Genomic DNA, 3,835 nt, shown 5'->3' on the forward strand with positions numbered 1-3,835 from the left:
ATGTTGGGAATACTGTGCGCACTTAGAAACTTTCTTAATAAAATCTATTTGATTAAAAAAAATTACTGTAGATAATGCTGTACATATTCTTTCTATTCATAAGATATATTTAGTAATGAATATTAAAAAAAGAAAAATACTTTATGTAGCATTCTAATTTTTTTTTGTACAGGTGGATTGATGAACCAAGTTTTCGGTCATGTTGGTCTTCATGAATACAGCTGAGTCACATGGAAAATAAAACACATGGGTGTCTTAATTGACTGAAAGTCTTTATTGCAGTTCACTGGAGGATTCACACGGGATACAAGTCATATCTGTGTTCTAAAAGTCATGGTTTGGATCCTCTTCCACATTGATCCAGCAGGAGAAAAGTAATTTCAGTGTTCTGGAAGTGACAATGTCTTTACAATAAAGTCCAACCCCAGTATACATAAGAGGAGTCATTTCATACTACTTCTTGTTTGGAGATTTTACAATGGAGAGAAAATATATCAGACACCAGAAGGTTCACAATGGAGGGAAGTCATATCATTGTTCTAAATGTGACAAAACCTTTAGACGCAAGGGAGACCTTATAGTACACCAAAGAGTTCACACTGGAGAGAAGCCATATCAGTGTTTTAAATGTGATAAAGCTTTTAAACATAAGTCATATCTTATCGTACACCAGATTGTTCACACTGGAGAGAAGCCATATCAGTGTTCTGAATGTGATAAAGCTTTTACAGTGAAGTCAAATCTTATCAGACACCAGATTGTTCACACTGGAGAGAAGTCATCTCAGTGTTCTGAATGTGATAAAGCTTTTACACAGAAGTCAGATCTTATCAGACACCAGAGGATTCACACTGGAGAGAAGTCATATCAGTGTTCTGAATGTGATAAAGCTTTTACTCAGAAGTCAGATCTTATCAGACACCAGATGATTCACACTGGAGAGAAGCCATATCAGTGTTCTGAATGTGGCAAAACCTTTACAACCAAGAGGAAGCTTAAAATACACCTGAGCATTCACACTGGAGAGAAGCCATATCAGTGTTCTAAATGTGATAAAGCTTTTACTCAGAAGTCAAATCTTATCAGACACCAGATGATTCACACTGGAGAGAAGCCATATCAGTGTTCTGAATGTGATAAAACTTTTACACAGAAGTCAAGTCTTCTCACACACCAGATGATTCACACTGGAGAGAAGCCATATCCATGTTCTGAATGTAACAAAGGTTTTAAAAGGAAGTCACATCTTATCATACACCAGATTGTACACACTGGAGAGAAGCTATATCAGTGTTCTGAATGTGAAAAAGCTTTTACTCAGAAGTCAGATCTTATCACACACCAGATGATTCACATTGGAGAGAAGCCATATAAGTGTTCTAACTGTGATAAAGCTTTTAAACATAAGTCACATCTTATCATACACCAGAGGATTCACACTGGAGAGAAGCCATATCAGTGTTCTGAATGTGATAAAGCTTTTACAGTGAAGTCAAATCTTATCAGACACCAGAGGATTCACACTGGAGAGAAGCCATATCAGTGTTCTGAATGTGATAAAGCTTTTACAGGGAAGTCAGATCTTATCAGACACCAGAGGATTCAAACTGGAGAGAAGCCATTTTAATGCTCTCAATGTGATAAAGCTTTTACAGTCAATGCTGGGCTAATCTATCACCACAGGATTCACAAATTTCAGCATAGATTAAATTCTGGAAGAAAAGAGATATTAAACCCCCTGGCGGTATTCCTCAGTGTAGCTTGGGGTAAAGTTTCAGTACCACAAGCTGTAACCCTGAGCTACACTCAGGAATACACTGCAGTGTTGCTCCGGGATCCCTCGATCACTTACCTTGTCCTGCGCTCCCACGATGTGCCTCCTGCAGTGTCCCCTGTAATGTCCTGCGGCGGATGCCGGCATCTGTCATCTGGGTTCCGTCCCCTGCGAGCGTCGGGACGTACGGGGGATGGAATGGCGGGAAATTTGAAAATGAAAAAAAGTGACATTCACTAAATACACTAAAATCACATAGTATTCCATTCCTGTATCAAACCATTTCACATATATTTTGTCCCGAGTGCTTTGTCCGGCGCCTTGCCTGCATTTTTACTGTTCTTTCTGCTTGGAAACTGAGAAACGTCCATGTCGTCCAAAAAGTGTCCCTTTAGGTCAAAATCGTTTTTAGACCGGCTAGAGAACAGCGATAGTAAATCAGAACCATTTGCAGAATTGAGTGATAATGATTTGTTGGGGAAATTCATCATCAGACACTGAAAACGATTCTGCGACTGAGCTCAGCGATGTGCGAACTTGGCGCTCTATTTCACATTTCAGTGTTTTTGGTTTGATTATATTATTTAATTAAATTTATTATTATATTATTATTTTTTATGATTATTTATTAAATGATTTCATGTTTCAAATTTTATCCTACCCAGGATATTTACTAGACTCGTGTTCAGATAGATTTCAGTGAGTTATTCCTAAAAATTACAGACCTACAATAAAAAAAATACATATTTCCATGCAAAAAAGTACCTCTTTGAGCACAGAAATATGGACAATATCAGACCGCTAGGGAGGTTAAAAAAGTTTCAGGTGTCACAAGTTAGTTTCACATCCCCAATGTCATCCCACAAGCTAGAGAAGAAGGGAAACAATAAAATGTTACTTTAAAGGAACAAACTAAAATCTGAGCAAACTGGAATGTAATCATCGGATGAACTGAGTTTAGTGCTTATGTCCATCAATACACAACTAGAAGGGATTTGAATATTTTATCTTTTGACAATTTTTTTTAAGATAAGCATCAATAACTGAACAGCTTCCCTCATGATTCTCATCTTTATCTTTTTTATGGAGCTTTGAATGAACATGCAATGCATTTTCATGATTCACCAACTGAGTTGTGTTTCCAAGCATTTTCTTCATTTCTGTATCCTGAGGTAATACATGACCAACACTGCCTCAGTACCAGAGACTAGGATGGGGTCTATTATCTTACCAAGTCTCTGAAGCCTCAGTGGGAGAGTCCATTCCAGGTTCTTCTGACTATTGATACATCATCAGCCAGGCTTGAGGTCTCCAGCTAAGCCCACCTTGGCCACTCCTCCCATTACATGTTCCATCTCCTCTCCCATTATCAATGCCTCCTTTCCACATCTCATCTCCTCTCATGGGTGACAACCTTTCAGGCAGGTCTGTGTCTGTGACACCAGCTAGCAAGAAGTCTCTGTTCAGTGAGAAAACAACTTCCCAAGCTGATGCAGGCCTTCCAATACTGAGTTACTGCTGATTTAGGGGATGTATTCAGCAGTAAAACGTAAGCCCAGCTGGCCACTTGTGTTCCATGTGGTTCTGCCAAATGGGATTCCATCAGGTGAAGATCAGAAATCCTTGTTCCATGTTTTCTCTTTCCAGCTATTACTCCTCTCCATAGACTAATCACACAATACAACTGCCAGAGATCTGAACTTACAAAGTGCTGAGTGTGCGGTCATATTCCTACCACTTCTTCCGGGGGACTGACATTCCTCTGATTGGGGTTCACAATAATCACTCTGAGTGCACACATCTCTTTTTGCTGGAAAGTTTGTAAAGAAAACTTCTTCTCCCTGGAAATATTACAACGTTGGCACCAAAGTGTAACTATGGGCAAAATCAGTAATGACATTAATAATGAAATCTGTCATTAGCAGAGCAGGTTTTGTTTTTCCGAGTCTCCTATTGTTTTATTTTTTGTTGTCCCTCCCAGTAGATTGTTTGTTTTCTTTTCTACTTCCTGTGGAAGGCCAAGCCTTTTTGGAAAAATGGCAGTTGGAGGGGTCGGGGCAA

General features: G+C 39.0%; 1 pseudogene; it reads left to right on the forward strand.

The window, feature by feature from the left end:
• The first annotated feature begins 280 nt into the window (after window positions 1-280).
• LOC149470554 (uncharacterized) lies at window positions 281-2,852 on the forward strand (annotated as a pseudogene).
• Window positions 2,853-3,835: the final 983 nt, after the last annotated feature.

This window comes from Staurois parvus, unplaced genomic scaffold (assembly GCF_062004578.1).
Source record: "Staurois parvus isolate SC_StPar_1 unplaced genomic scaffold, SC_StPar_1.0 ptg000039l, whole genome shotgun sequence".
Taxonomy (NCBI): Eukaryota; Metazoa; Chordata; class Amphibia; order Anura; family Ranidae; genus Staurois; species Staurois parvus.